Below are 20,021 nucleotides of genomic sequence, written 5' to 3'. Positions count from 1 at the left end.
ATGGGTTAATTGTGCTCTTAACCTTTTCCTGTGTGTGTGTGCTGTCAACATTTACAATATGTCAGACAAAGAGTGTGTTTCATGTACGACAGAGTATTCCTCTTCCCCAGGGGGCTCACAACTGTGTAATCAGTGTAGTGCACCTTCCCAGGCTAGTGGGGCTGAACCAGCATGGCTGGATTCTATTAAAGGAATGATTTCCCATATTTCTACTAAAGTGTCCTGCTATGAGAAAGAGAAGCAATACTTAAGATAGTCTGTGGATGAGTTTATGAACAGAGACTCAGTCCCCAAACCAGCATCTCAGACCCCTACCATTTGTCCGCAAAGACGTACTCTGTCCCATATCCTGCAGTCTGACTCGGATGATCAAGGGTCAGACATGGAGGAGGGGGAGGTGGACACAGAAGGGGGGGATGCTGCTCTGTCACAGGGAATAGAGGCTCTTATAGAAGCTATCAGAGACGTTCTGCAAATTCCAGATAAGGTGACAAAGGAGTATGAGGAATCTTATTTTAATATAAAAAAGAAGTCCTCAGTCACGTTTCCTGTATCAACGGAACTGAATACCTTGTTTGAAGAACCGTGGGTTAATCCAGATAGGAAATTTCAGATCCCTAAAAGGTTACTCTAATCCTTTCCTTTTCCTCCTGAGTATAGGAAAAAATGGGAAAATCCACCGATAGTGGATGCATCAGTATCCAGGCTGTCATGGAAAATAGTGTTGCCTGTCCATGGTGCCGCCTCCTTGAAAGACACAGTGGATCATAGAATTGAGACCACACTCAAATCCTTGTATACGGCTGCTGGGGTGGCCCAGAGACCCACTATAGCTTGTGCCTGGATTACTAAAGCCATTAGTAAATGGTCATATAACCTAATTGAGGGGTTGGATTCCTTATCTAGGGGGAGATTGTTTTACTCCTGCAACATATACAGGACTCTGCAAACTTTATGGTGAAAGCCATAAAAGAAGTAGGTTTGCTTAATGCACATGTGGTGACCAGGTGGTCAATCAATGAGTTGTCCGGATCTGGAGAGCCTCCTTCCGTGTTAACAATGTGTCCCAAGTATTGGACCTTGGGTTTCAAGAGATGGCACTTACTTGGTTTCAATTTCAACCCATACTTTGCTAGCTGTTGGAATACCTCATGTAGGTGCTGGAGATGTTCGGGGTAGGTCCTAGAAAATATAATGATATCGTCCAGATACAGCAGCAGTTTTGAAATTCTGGTGCCCCAAACAATGCCCCATCACTCGCCGGAATGTGGCCAGAGCATTGCACAGACCGAACGGCATGCGGTTGAATTCGTACAACCCCATGGGCGTAACAAATGCAGTCTTCTCTTTATTGGCCTCTGCCATCTGTACTTGCCAATTACCGCTGGTCAAGTCTAGGGTTGAGAAGTATTTAGCAGCTTTAAGGGCCGTCAATGATTCCTCGATGTGAGGTAAAGAATATGCGTCCCGGTGGGTTACGCTGTCCAGCTTCCTATAATCCCGCAGAAGCATAGCTGGTCATCCTTTTTTTTCACCAACACCATCGGTGCCACCCATGGGCTGTGACTCTCTCTCGAATAACCCCATTGCTTCTCATGTCTTCCAGCATCTGTCGGACTGGTTAGTATAGTCCTGGGGCCACTGGACGATGTCGTTCCTTGATGGGGCATGCGTCGCCTGTGGGAATTTGGTGCCGGATGGTCTCCACAATCCCTAACTCCATCGGGCTTTTACTAAACGCGTCCGTATTTTCTCGCATGACCTGCAAGACCCCTTGTCAGTATACATCTCGAGTTCCTGCGTTGCCTATATGTATTTTATCCCACCACTTTGCACCTTGATCTTCCCCCGTATTTTCTTCCACCTTCGCATTACACTGTTTGGCTGGTGACATCGGATGTAGTACGTCTTGACTACGTGGTTGTGTGGGTTTAGCACTTTCACTGGGACCCTCCCATTCTCCACGATCACCAGGGAATTTGCTACAATGAACTCCTGTCTTGCGGAGAGCAAACCTGACTCAATTAGTGCTTCATACTTGTGACCACCTGGTCCACAGCGGGCTTTTCCCCATAGGATGGTTTCAGAATTGGGCTGTTACTTCACGGCCTTCCCATCCATCAACTGGATCTTGCCGATTTCCCCCGTCTTATGCACAAACCTCTGGTGCCCTTGGAGTATCTTGATCATTTTTTGTAAAACTTGCTGGCTGGAAGGCACGGCTTGGGTCAATTTACCTCTCAGTGTCGCGACCAGTTCGTCTGTGCATCTTTGCAAAACTTTAATTCCCAAAATTATGGGAGCTACTTTCTCCTCGCTGGTTGTGGTGACCAAACATCCCTGCTTGGGTAACAGTGTCGCCTCGATCTTAATGACGGCTTCCCAATAGCCCACACATGAGATCTCTAGGCCATTACTGGCAATTATTTGGAGCCAGGTAGGTGGTGGCGACAGCAACTGTTCTTCTCCTCAATGTCTTCGCAGAGTGGAAAGCTGTATTATCGCGATTTGTGACCCCATGTCAAGCATTGCCAGGGTCTCTACTCCATTGATGACCACGGGTAATGTCGGGCATTGTCCAATGTATTGGGGCCTCCATTATTCTGGGTCTGGATCTACTCCCGGTGTTTTCCCCGAGGTTCGGCCCTCGCCCTCGGGGTGTTGGAATTTAAATGTCGATCTGGTCGCAGTTCCTCTCAATATGCCCTATTCCCTGGCTTCAACGACAAAAGGGATGACCCTGGCTGTCAAATTGGTCTGAAGGCCGCCGCCCATACTCTTGAGGTGGTTCCCAGTGACTTCTGACCAGCCTCTGTCGTTCGGACCTCCATCTAGGTTCTTCAGAATTGGGTGTCGGTGGTCTCGCTAGGAGTCGCATTTCTCTCTGGATCTCTGCCATCCCCACCATTAACTCTTCCGTCTGCTTGCGTAGGGTTTGTACCTGATCTCCCGAGGGGTGCTGACTACTCTGCACCACTGGATCTCTGACTCATTTTGGTCTTTTGGGACTTTCAGTAGTAGCTCCCATCAGCTCTGAGGATTCTCTGAAGCCCACCAGCTCTGGGTACTCTTCTTCTCTTCCCAATTGGTTGCCAGTTATTGTGATGGTGGCTTCCTAGAAGTCTAGGAAGGTTTTACCCGGCATTTGTATTTTGAGTAGCAGTAGTTGGGTTTTGACACTCTCCCTTGAGGCTCCTTCAATAAACTGAACCGTTTGTGCTTAGTCTGTGTTTTGGACTTCATCTTTGTCAACTGCTCGGATCGCTTTTAGTGTCTCTTGTAAACTCAGGGTGTAGTCTCGGAGGGTCTAGCCCGGTTGCTGTTTGTGTGCATACAGCTTAATTTTTAACTCGGGGAGGGTTTTTGTCTCAAAAGTAGTGGTCAGTCTCTTTAAGATCTGGTCTACCTCTTTCTTGTTTTCAGTGGACCAGGATATGACTTCTCTGAGAGCCGACCCTGTGTGTTGACCTACTAGAATCTCCACTTTGTGTTGTTCGTTCAAGTTATACAAGCAGAACATACATTTGATTTGATTTTTGAATTCTGTAAATGAGGTACACTGTGGCTTGTTGGCATTTCTGCTATAGGTTAGGAGCCACTGAGCACCAAAGTAGTAGGGTAAGGTTATTGGAGCATTTGGTGTCGTTGCCAGGGTTGCCTGTTGTTCTTGTTCCTGGTTCTGTACTACCGGTGATGCTCCTCCTCCTTCAGCCTGTTATTGTTCCATCTGTCAGTTAGTGAGTTTTCTCCTGATTGCACTCAGATCGTGTTTGTTGATGCCAAATTTTATGTGGTGACCGGGTGATTAATCAATGAGTCTTTCGTTACCTCCATCCGCTGAATGCAACTCTGGAGAATCTTAGTACTTTGTTTCCAGTGAATAAGGAGGCAACTACACTTCAGTGAAAGGGATAACAGTTTTCAACTGCGTCTGTTTTATTAACTATTCAATTGTAGATGAATCTCAAATATCAAATGCCGTTAATATACTTTTGTGTACCTGAATGTCAATTGCAGACAATGAACTTTTATGTAAACAATTATTACTCTAGCAGTAGAACATGTACAACATAGTAATCACCAAAATGACATAAAATTGCATCAATACCTATGAGACACTTAGGCCGTCCACATCTTTTCCAAGTATGAGTGATACGCTGCTTCACCCAGGACCAACCATCCCATTAGGTTCTGTAAATAACAATTCACTAGAATGAACTGCAGCAATACCATTAATACTGGATGGAGACAATATTTGTCAATAAACACTCACTTTGCATGCAATACCACAATTTCAATACAATACTTCTCTAACCTCAATATTAACTTCACATATTTCTTAATGACCTTGATGCACCATATTATGTCTCTATTGGGTACCCAATGGTGCGAGGTAGTTCAGTTTAACCCAGTTTGTCATTTGACCTGTGCAAAGGAGTTTACTGAGGCGTCCCCTTGCGTAGATTAAATATTTCTCCAGCAATGTGTATCCTTTTCCAGTTATTAACTCTCTCTCTGGTGCATCCGTTATGCATGAGACCTGATGCTGGGTCAGGTACATATCTGCACACAACCTGGGTTCATCCCAATTTCAGTCACTAGGTGGCACTGTCTCTCCACAAATCAGTGTTAGTAACGATATGCGAACTCCCAACTGGGCTAATAGTTCTCCTGGAAAGCCCCTCTCCCCTCTTCTTACAAGAGAGTCAATATTTTGTAGCCCTCCAATTAGTATACAGTCCCGTTCTAGGGAGGGGTGTGTAATCTGGTTTGATCAGTCTATCCCGTTAGGTAGGACAGTGGAGTAAGGGCTCTGTGGACCCCTTTTTAACCCTACAGAGTACTTTAGGAACAGAGTAAATGAGCAGAGGTGGTCCTAATTCCCAGGTGCTGAAAATAGGGGTTCGAGGGTGTCCCAGACGCAAGTGGCATGGTGATTATCAGTGTCTTTCCCCAACTCTTTCCAAAATGTGGTGTCTCACCGGTATGTGCAGTATTCACCGTTGCACACGCGGCTGCTCCTTGTCTGCGAGATGCTTCATGGGTTGTGCGGTCACCGAACTCCTGAATTCTGCTCCGTTTCTCCCGCTAGGGTGTCGCCCACACCTGGCATTGTATGGCTGGCTGTGTCACTGGAACCTCCGCCCGCAGCACTCTCCCAGCTAGCCACCAATCACTAGTGCAGTCAGTGGTGGCCACTTATCCTGTCAGCCTGGTCACCTCACTAGCTCACTCTCCTGCCTCCTTCTACGCTGCTGCTCTCCTCACACTGAGTCCTCAAAATCCGCCTCTTCCTGCTCTTCAACCAGCTAATCCAGTCTCCTCTCACCAGTCTGTCAAACAAACCTCCGGGTAGGTCCTGCCCTTCCTCTAATCCTTAAAGGCACCAGGATACATTATCTCCAGGAAGTCCTGTACTTTTATCTACAGCGTGCAGGCCTCACTACTGGGCTATTCAGGGACCCTGCAGGGTACCACACATGCACCACTGCTATGGCAGTGTCAGAACGCAGGGGCTTATGCTACGCCAGTGGACTGTGGACGCGGACTCCAGGATAGGCGTGTAAGGCCTACCCTTCACAGGAGAGGCCTTATTTGGAGATGAACTAGACAAATGGATCTCCAAAGCTACTGCGGGTAAGTCCACATATCTTCCTTCTGCAGCTCCCCCAGCCAGGAAGGCCTACTCAGGACCTAGTCTACAGTCCTTTCGGTCTGCCAAGATTAAGGCCAAAACCAGAGGTTCTTCTACAGCCACCAGAGGCGCTAGAGGTAACCATGCAAACCAGCAGCTGTCGGTTCTCAGGAGCAGAGCTCTAGCTCTGCTTCCTCAAAGCCTTGAGCATGACAGTGGACCGCGATGCCTGGAAGACTGGTAGGTGGGAGCCCGACTAAAGTTTTTCAGTCACATCTGGATAACATCATGCCAGGATCCTTGGGTCATAGATCTTTTTTCCTAGGGCTACAGACTGCAGTTTCAGAAGCTCCCACCTCACAGATTCACAAGAGGCAAATCAGGCTTACCAGTTTCACAAGAGGCAAGTATAACCTTACAGGATGCCATTCAAAAACTGGTACAGACTCAGGTCATTGTTCCAGTTCCACCTCATCTCCAAAACAAGAGATTTTATTCCAACTTCTTTGTAGCATCGAAGCTGGACAGTTCGGTAAGGCCAATTTTAAATCTAAAATCGTTGAACCCATACTTACGAGTGTTCAAAATCAAGATGGAGTCTCTGAGAGTGGTGGCTCAGGTCTGGAGGAGGGGAATTCCTAGTATCTCTGGATATCAAGAATGCGTACCTTCACATTCCGATCTGGCCGCCTCACCAGGCTTATCTACAGTTTGCGCTGCAGAACTGTCACTACCAGTTCCAAGACCTGCCATTTGGTCTCTCCACGGCAGCGAGGGTGTTCACCAAGGTGATGGCAGAGATGATGTTTCTCCTTCGCAAGCAGGGAGTGAACATAATTCCGTACCTGGACGATCTTCTAATAAAGATACCGTCCAGGAAAAGGTTGTTGGACAGCATTGGCTTCACAACCAAACTACTCCTGGATCACGGGTGGATTCTAAATCTTCCGAAATCTCACTTAGAACCAACTCAGTGGCTCCCATTTCTGGGAATGATACTGGACACAGAGTCGCAGAAAGTTTATCTTCCATTGGAAAAGGGATTGGTAATATAGTCGATGGTGCGGGATATCCTGAAACCAACCCGGATATCGGTGCATCTATGCATTCGCCTTCTGGGGAAAATAGTGGCCTTTTATGAGGCTCTTCAGTATGGCAAGTTTCATGCAAGATCCTTCCAGCTCGATCTGTTGTATAAATGGTCCGATCGCATCTTCACATGCACCAGAGGATCCGTCTGTCACCAAAAGCCAGGATCTCCCTTCTGTGGTGGCTACAGACTTCTCACCTAATCGAGGGCCTACAGTTTGGGATTCAGAATTGGATTCTTTTAACCACAGATGCAAGCCTCAAAGTTGGGGAGCAGTCACCCAGGGGGTGCAGTTTCAAGGAAGATGGTCAAGTCAGGAAGTCGTCCTTTCAATCAACATTCTGGAACTCAGTGCTATATACAACGCCCTTCTGCAGGCCTCATATCTTCTTCAAGATAAGGCCATTCAGCTTCAGTCGGACAATGTGACGGCAGTGACATACATAAACCGACGAAAAGCAGAGCAGCAATGTCAGAGGTATCAAGAATTCTCCTCTGGGCAGAAAAACATGCTGTGGCATTGTTGGCGGTCTTCATCCTGGGAGTAGACAATTGGGAAGCAGACTTCCTTAGCAGACATGACCTGAACCCGGGGGAGTGGGGCCTTCACCCGGAGGGGTTCAGGTGTATGACACGTCGATGGAGATGTCCACAAATCGACATGATGGCCTTTAGTCTCAACAAGAAGCTCAAGCGGTGTTGTTCCAGGACAAGAGAGTCACAGGCAGTGGTTGTAAACGCTCTGACAACTCCATGGGTCTATCAGATGTTGTACGTGTTTCCTCCACTTCCGCTGATCCAAGAATTCTGAAAAGAGTAAAAAGGGAAAAGGTTCAAGCAATTATCATTGCTCCGGACCGGCCAAGAAGGGCCTGGTACGCGGACCTTCTGGAGATGCTCCTCGAAGATCCGTGGCCACTACCTCTTTGCGAGGATCTTCTGCAACAGGGCCCGTTCATCTATCAAGATTTAACACTGCTAAGTTTGACGGCATGGAAGTTGAACGGCTGATTCTAGCCAGGAGAGGCATCCCTGACAAGGTCATCTTGAATATGGGGGTCATTCCGAGTTGATCACTCGCTAGCAACTTTTTGCAGCACTGTGATCAGGATAAATCTCGGCAAAGGTGCGCATGCGCCGCAATGCGCAGGCACGTCGTATGGGTACAAAGATGATCGGTGCTGGCCGATGGATTTTATGAAGAATCCATTCGCACAGCCGATGGCAAGGTGATTAACAGAAAGAGGGTGTTTATGGGTGTCAACTGACCGTTTTCTAGGAGTGTTTGGAAAAACGCAGGCGTGTCCATGCATTTGCAGGGCAGGTGTCTGACGTCAATTCTGGGACCAAAAAGTCTAAAGTGATCACAGTGGCTGAGTAAGTCCAGAGCTACTCAGAAACTGTAACAAACTTTTTGTGCCGTCGGCTGCAAAAGCATTTGCACACTTGCAAAGCAAAAATACACTCCCCCATAGGCGGCTACTATCTGATTGTAGCACAGTAAAATGTTGCTAGTGAGCAATCAGCTCGGAATGACCCCCTATGATCCAAGCAAGGAAGGGGGTTATGTCTAAACAATACCACCGTATTTGGAAGAAATACGTCTCTTGGTGTGAGAGCTGAAAATATTCTACGGTGGAATTTCATCTGGGGTGTTTCCTGATTTTTCTGCAGTCGGGTGTGGATGTGGGCCTACGTCTGGGCTCCATAAAAGTCCAGATTTTGGCCTTGTCCATTTTCTTTCAAAAATAATTGGCTTCTCTCCCTGAGGTCCAGACGTTCTTGAAAGGGTTTCTGCACATGCAACCTCCCTTTGTGCCTCCCACGGCACCTTGGGATCTCAATTTGGTGCTGCAGTTCCTCCAATCGGACTGGTTTGATCCGTTACAGGAGGTTGACGTAAAATATCTTACGTGAAAGACCGTCACACTGTTGGCCTTGGCTTCAGCAAGATGTGTGGTGAAGCTGGGAGCGTTGCCTCACAAGAGCCCCTATTTAATTTTACATGAGGACAGAGCTGAACTCAGGAATCGTCAGCAACTTCTTCCTAAGGTGGTGTCTGCGTTTCACTTCAACCAACCTATTGTGGTCTTGGTGGTTACCGACACCTCTGTTACTTCAAAGTCTTTGGATGTTGTGAGGGCTTTGAAGGTGTATGTGTGTCAGGTCTGTAACTGTGTCTGTTCCCGGAGGGGTCACTAGTGGGTCAGTGGTGGTGCGGTGGAGGAAACGAGGAGGCTGCAGTAAGTTCCTGCGCATGTGAACAATGATGTTTTATTTAGCACACAGAGGTATGAACAGCAACTGGAGCAAATGGCAATACAGATGGTATAATAACAGTCACAGGTAATGAGCTGGTCTGGAAACCAGTGTGATTAGCAAACTGCAATGATCGGCCTGGAAGCCGATGGTGAACATCGATGGCCAGCTTGGAAGCCAATGGTAAAAGGATCAATGGGGGGTCATTCCGACCCAATCGCACGCTGCACTTCTTCGCAGCGGTGCGATCGGGTCGGAACTGCGCATTCGTGGCAACGACGCCGGGAACGAGGAAAGAAGATTGACAGGAGGAAGGCATGACGGGACGTCAACTGACCGTTTTCCGGGAGTGGTCCAGCGAACGCAGGCGTGTCCAGGAGTTTTGAGGGCGAATGTTTGACGTCAAATCCAGGACTTGCATCGCTGGATCCGTTGCAAATGGTAAGTAGGTATAGGGCTGGTTTTGTTTTGCTAGAAACTTTTTTAGCATAGCAGGGCTGCACAAGCATTCGCAGCCCTGCTGTGCTAAAATACACTCCCACATAGGCGGCATCAGGTTGATCGCACGAGCAGCAAAAAGTTGCTAAGTGCGATCAACTCAGAATTACCCCCAATATGCAGTAGGTAAGTAATGCAACCGATTGCAGTAAATACAGGCAATAAGTAACTCCGGTAATATGGAAACTGACAGCAATAGATTCACACAGTCAGTAGATATGCACAAAGGGGGTCATTCCGACCCGATCGCATGCTGCAGTTGTTCGCAGCGGTGCGATCGGGTCTGAACTGCGCATGCACCGCAATCACAATGCGCAGGTGTGTCACTGCCCGGTGATGTGAAATGCCAGGCAGTGTGGGACCTTACGAGGAAGGCGATCGCAAGGTGATTGACAGCAAGAAGGTGTTTCTGGGTGGCAAATGACCGTTTTCTGGGAGTGCCATGTAAAACTCAGGCGTTTGCAGGGCGGGTGTCTGACGTCAATTCCAGGACCTGGCAGGCTGAAGTGATCGCAGTGGCTGAGTAAAGTGCCTCATACACTTATGCGACCACATGTTGCAGGCGATCACCTCAGCAGCCTCCCGGAGGGCAGGATCACCCAAGATACATCGTATGCTGTCCTTTTGCATACAATGTATCTTGGGCGATCCTGGGCAATCCCTGCCATGCCCCCAGGTCAGACCTGATTGAATGTGCAGCACATTCAATCTGGAGGATCCGATCCGATGCTCACGGGAACGTGCATCGGATCGGATCGGAAACACCTCCAAATGCCCGATTTCATCCGATATATCGGGCCGAATGCCCAAAATTGGATGAAATCGGGCATTATCGCTCCAGTGTATGGGGCCCTTTAGTTCAGAGCTACTCAGAAACTGCAGAAAACTTTTTGCACAGCTCCCCTGCACAAGCGATCGCACACTTGCTATGCTAAAATACACTCCCCCATAGGTGGCGACTATCTGATTGCACGGCTGCAAAAAACTGCTACCGTGAGATCAACTCGGAATGACCCCAAAAGTCCACAGAGCCAAGAAAGGCTATAGCAGGAGACAGTTGGTAATATACAAGCTGGTTGTTTTAAGTGCTGGATGCAATTGCACAGTGCTGAATGCAGATTAACAACACACAGGTGAGAATGGTGAGGCAGCACCTGGAGAGTGTCTCTTACAGCATGTAGAAGTGGAAGCTGACTCTGGAATAGGGAGGACAATCCCGGGATCAGGATCGGCGGGATTTTGGCCCCAAAAACATCGGGATTGTAATCCCGGGACTGCGCCTTCCAATCCCGGTATTTTCGTGATTAAACGGCACATGCGCATTTCATTCAGCCCGCTGTGTTCGGCTGTGTGCAGGGCGCCGTGTGACGTCACAGGTCACGCAGCGTAGACCCCCGCCGGCCCGCCCCATCAGCTGCGCCCGCCAGCCATTTTAAGCGGAGGCCGGAGTGGAGCAGAGCAGGGGACGAGGAGGGCTGCCTGCAGCGCGGAGTCCGCGGACGGTGCTGCTGGCGGCACACAGACCCCCTTCAGACAGACAGGCAGGAGTCGCAGGACCCTCACCCCCACACTATGGCGGCACACAGTAAGTAGAAGTTGGGGATGGAGGAGACGGAGAGCTGCTGGCTGCGCGGCCAGCTTGGTGTGTGATGGTGGGTGAAGCGCCCTGGCTGCCTTCACTCACACAGCCAGGGCCGGCGCTACCATTAGGCAGCTTTAGGCAGCTGCCTATGGGCAGCAGCCACTAGAGGGCGGTACACTCCAGCTGAATAAGTTTTACATAAAAAATTATTTTGTGTAAGCTTAGCGGCGATCGCGGCGCAGGTCTGGCCAGCCGCAGCCACCATTATTAGTCATCTTCCCCCCAAGCAGGGCCGCCTAGGTGGAGGATTTGAGCACCCCCCCGGCCCCCCCCCCCCCCTCATCTTGTCCCCTTGCTGACCGTTCCCGGAAACAACCGCCCGTGCCAGCAGCAAGCAGGAACAACTACAGCCATCATTCACCTCTGCAGTTACATGGGCAATAGCTCAGCCAGCCAGGCAGGCTGCAGTGAAGGAGTGCATTCTCACCACAGGACAGCTGACGGGCCTCCGGAATGCCAGCACAGAGGGAGGGAGCCTGCACACGAGTGATAGAGAGGAGACTGCTGACGAGAAAATTAATCACATTGGAAGGTATGAGGCACTGCATCATAGATTTACAGCCATACATACCAGCTACTTTAACCCTTAAAAGCAGCCCTGCACTGTGGGGGTTGGGGTGTGTGAGGGGGATGGGGGGGGGGGGGAGAGTCTCTTTTGGGACACAATTTTCCAGGAAGCAACGTGACCTAAAATAGCACTTTCTTGCTTCCTATCTTAAAAACTGGCAGATATATATAAAAATGGTTTGTTTATTTATATATATATATATATATATATATATATATATATAAAACCATTTTGCAATAAGGCAGCACTCTGGAGACTTGAAAATATGTGACAGGATGGTATATTTAATTCATACATTATATTATACGGTGGTCGAAGTGGGGCGGTATACAGGGGTATGGTATACCGCCACTTCTTCCACTGACCCGGAAATGCAGGAGGCGAGGGAAGTGGCCATCCTGCTGCACATTGTGCTCCCCATCCCTGCGCCAGCCACCAGCCGCCTGCCGCCGTCAGCCGCTAGCAGCCCACCGCTCACCACTGCAAGCCACCAGCAACAAATGAGGTAATGTTCCCCTGTCGTCACTCTCTCTCTCCCTGTCGTCACTCTCTCTCTCCCTGTCGTCACTCTGGCTGTCCCTGTCGTCACTCTGGCTGTCCCTGCTGTCACAATTTCAGCTCATTCAGTGTGCTACAATGTGAATTTCTGCTCATTCAGTGTGCTACAGTGTGAATTTCTGCTCATTCAGTGTGCTACAAGGTGAATTTCTGCTCATTCAGTGTGCTACAAGGTGAGTTTCAGGCTCATTCATTGTGCTACAATGTGAATTTCAGCTCATTCATTGTGCTACAATGTGAATTTCGGCTCATTCATTGTGCTACAATGTGAATTTCGGCTCATTCAGTGTGCTACAATGTGAATTGTGAATTTCGGCTCATTCAGTGTGCTACAATGTGAATTTCGGCTCATTCAGTGTGCTACAAGGTGAATTTCGGCTCATTCAGTGTGCTACAAGGTGAATTTCGGCTCATTCAGTGTGCTACAGTGTGAATTTCGGCTCAGTCAGTGTGCTACAATGTGAATTTCGGCTCATTCAGTGTGCTACAATGTGAGTTTCGGCTCATTCAGTGTGCTACAATGTGAATTTCGGCTCATTCATTGTGCTACAATGTGAATTTCGGCTCATTCAGGGGTAAATTTAGTAAGGTGGGAGATTTTTAGAACTGGTGATGTTGCCCATGGCAACCAATCAGATTCTACTTATCATTTATCTAGCTGCTTCTAGCAGATAATAGATATAATCTGATTGGTTGCTATGGGCAACATCACCAGTTCTAAAAATCTCCCACCTTAGTAAATTTACCCCTCAGTGTGCTACAAGGTGAATTTCGGCTCATTCAGTGTGCTACAAGGTGAATTTCGGCTCATTCAGTGTGCTACAAGGTGAATTTCGGCTCATTCAGTGTGCTACAAGGTGAATTTCGGCTCATTCAGTGTGCTACAAGGTGAATTTCGGCTCATTCAGTGTGCTACAAGGTGAATTTCGGCTCATTCTGTGTGCTACAAGGTGAATTTCTGCTCATTCAGTGTGCTACAAGGTGAATTTCTGCTCATTCAGTGTGCTACAATGTGAATTTCTGCTCATTCAGTGTGCTACAGTGTGAATTTCGGCTCATTCAGTGTGCTACAAGGTGAGTTTCAGGCTCATTCATTGTGCTACAATGTGAATTTCAGCTCATTCATTGTGCTACAATGTGAATTTCGGCTCATTCATTGTGCTACAATGTGAATTTCGGCTCATTCAGTGTGCTACAATGTGAATTGTGAATTTCAGCTCATTCAGTGTGCTACAATGTGAATTTCGGCTCATTCAGTGTGCTACAAGGTGAATTTCGGCTCATTCAGTGTGCTACAAGGTGAATTTCGGCTCATTCAGTGTGCTACAGTGTGAATTTCGGCTCAGTCAGTGTGCTACAATGTGAATTTCGGCTCATTCAGTGTGCTACAATGTGAGTTTCGGCTCATTCAGTGTGCTACAATGTGAATTTCGGCTCATTCATTGTGCTACAATGTGAATTTCGGCTCATTCAGGGGTAAATTTAGTAAGGTGGGAGATTTTTAGAACTGGTGATGTTGCCCATGGCAACCAATCAGATTCTACTTATCATTTATCTAGCTGCTTCTAGCAGATAATAGATATAATCTGATTGGTTGCTATGGGCAACATCACCAGTTCTAAAAATCTCCCACCTTAGTAAATTTACCCCTCAGTGTGCTACAAGGTGAATTTCGGCTCATTCAGTGTGCTACAAGGTGAATTTCGGCTCATTCAGTGCGCTACAAGGTGAATTTCGGCTCATTCAGTGTGCTACAAGGTGAATTTCGGCTCATTCAGTGTGCTACAAGGTGAATTTCGGCTCATTCAGTGTGCTACAAGGTGAATTTCGGCTCATTCTGTGTGCTACAATGTGAATTTCGGCTCATTCAGTGTGCTACAAGGTGAATTTCGGCTCATTCAGTGTGCTACAAGGTGAATTTCGGCTCATTCAGTGTGCTATAATGTGAATTTCTGCTCATTCAGTGTGCTACAATGTGAATGTCGGCTCAGTCAGTGTGCTACAATGTGAATGTCGGCTAATTCAGTGTGCTACAAGGTGAATTTCGGCTCATTCAGTGTGCTACAATGTGAATGTCGGCTCAGTCAGTGTGCTACAATGTGAATGTCGGCTCATTCAGTGTGCTACAAGGTGAATTTCAGCTCTTCAGTGTGCTACAATGTGAATGTCGGCTAATTCAGTGTGCTACAAGGTGAATTTCAGCTCTTCAGTGTGCTACAATGTGAATTTCAGCTCGTACCGTGTGCTATAAGGTGAAAGGGGCACCAGTACTAGATAGTATAAGGGGGTTCTACACTAGACACGCCCCTTTTTGGTGACCACGCCCCCTTTTCTGGAGCGCTGGTGCCCCGTCGCTTGTGCATACAGGCCAATATGGATGATCTCGTCCATATTTGCCTGCAATGCTATGGATGCGGGTGACAGGGGGTGCCGGGCAGCTCGGCGTCGGATTGCGCAGTGTGTAGGGCCCATTAGAAAAGTAGAAAAATTAGCTATCTTTAATTTGTAAATAGCTTCAGGCCTTCAACAAAACATAGCAGCATTTATTCTCATCCGAATATCATGGATGCAGTCAGCATATTGGCAGATGGCTATCCCTACTGCCCGTTTTGGTTATAGCACCTTTTTTCTGCTTTTCTTCATTTTGAATCTGGAGCCATCCGTGGGCCAATCGGAGCTCACGGACCGGCATCCAATTTTGATGTGGCATAATGTGTAAGGGCATTACTGTACGACACACTGTATAATGTCATAAGGGGCAGTCCTACTGTGTGTCAAGACATGAATGGGCTCTACCAGAATGTGAATGGGCTCTGTGTGGCAGAACTTGAATGGGCTCTACTGTGTGGTTTAGTGTAAATGGTCTCTACTATGGTATAATGTGAATAATGGGCACTACTGTGTGACATAACCTGAATAAGGAAGGGGGAGGGAGTAGGTTTAAGATTTGCCTAGGGTGCCGAGAAACCTTGCACCGGCCCTGCACACAGCTCATTTATTTTTTTTAGTAGCCTGCCAGTGCCAGCTGTCACTGAAATGAAGGGAGAAGGAGGGAGGGAGCCCTGTCCTGCTGCCAGAGTCCTCCAGAGTCCAGACCACTGCCCAGGGCCCATCCCCGCACCCAGTGAAGCAGTGGCCATTTTAAGTGGAGCCTAGAGGAGAGGAGAGGACCAGGAGACACCTGCCCAGAGGGCCCCAGCCCCCAACCCACACAATCCCACTCCTGGTGACAGCACACAGTAAGTAGCTGCAGTGGGGTCAGAGCTGCCTGTGCCTGTCTGTCACTCATAAGGGTGACTTGCAGGCAGCTGCATAATAGTCAGTACAGAAACTACAGACATTTTATTCCGGCCCGGGGGAGGGGGCAGCAGTTTTCTAATATTCTGGTGAATTGATGCTGGGCCGTGAAGATGATTATGTATGTGTTGCTGTGTATATATCCTTTTTTTTCCTGTAGGCCTGTATTGGGCCATGAATGTTATATTTTTTTTTAATATACCTGTGGTGTTGGGGCCTGGGCCATGCCTCAACTGAACCCTATAACACCAAAGGAATAACATAACATTCATGGCCCAGCACAGGCCCATAGGAAAAATATTTTATTTTATTTTCCAGACTGTGGGCCTGTGCTGCTGGGCCATGATAAATGTTATTTTATTTCTTGCTGTGGTGGAGTGTTGGGCCCAGCCGTGGGTCATCATGATAGTTTCCTCTTTTTCCTGTAGGCCTGTCCTGGGCCATGAATGTTATTTATTTCATTTTTATACCTGTGGTGTTGGGGGGCCATGCCTCAGCTGAACCCTATAACACCAAAGGAATAAAATCTCATTCTTGGCCCAACACAGGCCCATAGGAATAATATTTTTTTTTATTTTTCAGACTGTGGGCCTGTGCTGCTGGGCCATGATAAATGTTATTTTATTGCTTGCTGTGGTGGAGTGTTGGGCCCAGCCGTGGGTCATGACAGTTTCCTGTTTTTCCTGTAGGCCTGTGCTGGGCCATGAATGTTATTTATTTCATTTTTATACCTGTGGTGTTGGGGGGCCATGCCTCAGCTGAACCCTATAACACCAAAGGAATAAAATATCATTCACGGCCCAGCACAGGCCCATAGGAATAATATTTTTATTTTATTTTTCAGACTGTGGGCCTGTGCTGCTGGGCCATGATAAATGTTATTTTATTCCTGTTGTTGTTGTGTTATTTATGGTTTTGATTGGGCTGGGGCGGGGGCCGTCAAAGATTTTTATTTCTTGCATGGTGTGTGTACTTTGTAGTGTGTGTGTTTATATACATTTTTTTTCTTCTGCTTTTGACAATTTTTTATTTATGCTAATAATATTGATAAGATTGGATAGGGAAGAGACTCGGCAGTCTGCAGACTCGGAACATGCAGTGCATCGCGAACGCAAGACGTTTATGTAGTGTTTTTTTTGTTTGTTTGTTTTTGTTTAACTAATGCAAATCCAAAATACTTTATTTCAAGTCTTTGTTTTATTTTACCTTGGTTTTTTTTGTTTGTCACTCAGGAATCAGGATTTGGAACTTTGGATAGTTTTTAGACAGTGGATTGCTAAGTACTGGTCCATAACGACCCGGCTTATTGAATGAAGCAGACTCTACCCTGACCTGACACCGCCCCCTGGCCCCTTGGTTCACCAGTCCACCACCACTGGACCCTGGACGACCTATTAGCCTGACTATCGTTTTCAATGACTGCCTCAAAATCAAAACTACCAGTAGTAGAGTATGTTGTTTATAAGTCTGAAGGAGTGTGGAATTATTTTTTACGTGAGAAAGCCACAGGTGAAGCAGCTCAGTGCAAAGATTGTGGAAATGTTCTGAAATGTGGTGGCGGCTCTACCAAAGGCCTGCATGTGCACCTCAAGACAATGCACAAAATTTATATACAACAAAAACGGTCAAATGTTGCTGCTCGTGATACATTGAGCGCTCATGCAACAGAGTCTGACTCTGCACTGACTACTGGAACAAATAAAAAAAGCCCTGATGCTGCAGTTGGGCCTATATTTAAATTTCTTGTAAAAAATATAGAAAATTCACTACAGGCTACTCTTTCCAGAATGGTTGCGTGTGACGGACTGCCATTCCATATCTTCATTACGTCACCTGATGTTAGAAAAGGTCTTGAGATGTAGGGATTTACACCGCTCTCCACATCAAAAGAAACAATAAAACAACTTGTCATGGAACATGGAGAGATGACGAGAAGGTTCGTAGCAAGTGAACTTGCAAAGCTGAAGGCAGATGGAAAACGCTTCAGTCTAACTTTTGATGAGTGGACATCTACTCGCAACAGACGGTACATGAATATTAATGTTCATGTTGGGCAAGCTCAGTTCTGGAGCCTTGGTATGGTTCGAGTCTTAGGATCAATGCCTGCTGAAAAATGTGTGGACCTTCTTGAAATGAAACTCTCTGTATTTGGACTTTCGCTCCAAGATGATATTGTTGCTATTTGTACTGATGATGCCAGTGTAATGAAAAAAGTGGGCCGGCTCATATCTGCCAAACAGCAGCTGTGCTATGCTCATGGAATCCATTTAGCTGTTATGGATGTATTGTACAAGCGCCCTGAAAGTCCTTCGGCTTCAATAGCAAACATTCAATTTGATGATTCAGATGATGAAGATGAGGAGGATGAATTTAAAGTCACGGACATCAATGTTGACGACATCGCAGAACTCTCAGAAGATTACCAGACCCTGGTCAAGAGGATTAGGATGGTCATTAAAATCTTCAGACGGTCACCAACGAGAAACGATGATGTACTGCAGAAGTACGTAAGAGCTGAATTTGGGCAAGAGCTGAACCTAATACTTGACTGCAAGACATGGTGGAATAGCCTTTTTGAAATGTTAAGTAGAGTTATACGTTTGAGGAGCTGTATCCTGAAAGCGATGATTGATGTTAAGTCTTAAGTTCACATAACAGATGCTGATTTTGAGAGTGTGCAGGAAATTGTGTCAGCGTTGCAGCCAGTCAAACTCGTTGTAGAAGCTCTGTGTCGTCGAGATATCAACCTCATCATAGCTGATGCTGCAGTTAAATTTGCTCTTCAACAGCTGGAAAAACAGTGTTCCGAATTTGCGATGAACCTTGCAGTTGCTGTTCGTGCCAGGATAAGTGAACGTAGAAATGAATTTGCAGGGATTCTGCAATATTTAAATAATCCACGGGCCACAAATGACAGCACATTCACTGTTGCAAAATCGGCAGAAGTCAAAAGAGCTGTTGTAGCATTGTTGCTACGTCTCCATTCTTTCAATCTGTCTACGTCTGGAGGTGGTGGTAGTGGTGGTGGTGTCGTGTCAACTGAATGTAATCAAGTTACTGAATCTTGCAGTTTAATTAATGAGATTGAGAACAACCATTCTGAAGATGAACATTCCTGTGAAGTTGAAATAAGTCTACAAGAACAACTGGAACTGGCAATGAAAAATTCTTTGACACAACCTTCTTTCCCACAGAGTCAGTCTGATGAGGAGAAGGATTTGACTAAAGCCATCAAGACTCAGATGGTATTGTTTGAAAGCAATGGAAAGCGTGGGTTATGTCTTCAAAAGGCTTATGAATTTCTGATGACCATTCCGGCTTCATCTGTTGAGGCAGAACGTGCTTTTTCAGCAGCTGGCATAATTTGCACCAAAGTACGCACACGCCTGGGAGATGAAACTATTGACACACTCTGTTTCCTACGATCATATTATAAGGACTTGCGCAGTAAATAAGCATATGTTTGTTTTCATGTGAGATTTATAGTCAGTGGTCCTGCTCAAGTCCATTCTTGTATTTTTTTGCTCTTTAATAATTACAGTCTTTAATAGATATTATTAATAATACTGTTTTTTGTGCTGCTGATACAGTGATGGGCCCAAGGGGGGTGTTTGCCAGTTGGTCATTGTCAGACTCAGGTCAGGGTCCAGTCTTTTTTCTCTTTCATTGTTCTTAAATTCTTTAATAAATATTATTAATACTGTATTTTGTGCTGCTGATACAGTGATGGGCCCAAGGGGGGTGTTTGCCAGTTGGTCATTGTCAGACTCAGGTCAGGGTCCAGTCTTTTTTCTCTTTCATTGTTCTTAAAGTCTTTATTAAATATTATTAATACTGTATTTTGTGCTGCTGATACAGTGATGGGCCCAAGGGGGGTGTTTGCCAGCTGAAAAATGTGTGGCGTGGACTCGGAGCTTCTTGAAATGACTCTTTGTATTTGGACTTTCGCTCCAAGATGATGATGTTGCTATTTGTACTGATGGTGCCAGTGTATTGAAAAAATTGGTCCGGTTCATATTGGCCAAACAGCAGCTGTGCGAATGATGCTCATGGAATCCATTTAGCTGTTATGGATATATTGAACAAGCGCATTGTATTATTTTTTCTCTTTAATTGTTCTTAAATTCTTTAATAAAGATTAATACTGTATTTTGTGCTGCTGATGCAGTCATTGGGCCAAGGGTGCTGTTTTCCAGATGGTCATAGATAGTCAGACTCAGGTCAGAGTTCAGGGTCCAGTCTTGTCTTTTTTCTCTTTCATTGTTCTTAAAGTCTTTAATAAATATAATTAATACTGTATTTTGTGCTGCTGCTAATACAGTGATGGGCCCAAGGGGGGTGTTTGCCAGTTGGTCATTGTCAGACTCAGGTCAGGATCCAGTCTTTTTTCTCTTTCATTGTTCTTAAAGTCTTTAATAAATATTATTAATACTGTATTTTGTGCTGCTGATACAGTAATGGGGCTAAGGGGGAT

Source organism: Pseudophryne corroboree, chromosome 1 (assembly GCF_028390025.1).
Source record: "Pseudophryne corroboree isolate aPseCor3 chromosome 1, aPseCor3.hap2, whole genome shotgun sequence".
In the NCBI taxonomy this organism is placed as follows: domain Eukaryota; kingdom Metazoa; phylum Chordata; class Amphibia; order Anura; family Myobatrachidae; genus Pseudophryne; species Pseudophryne corroboree.
Note: the sequence above shows the minus strand (reverse complement) of the source record.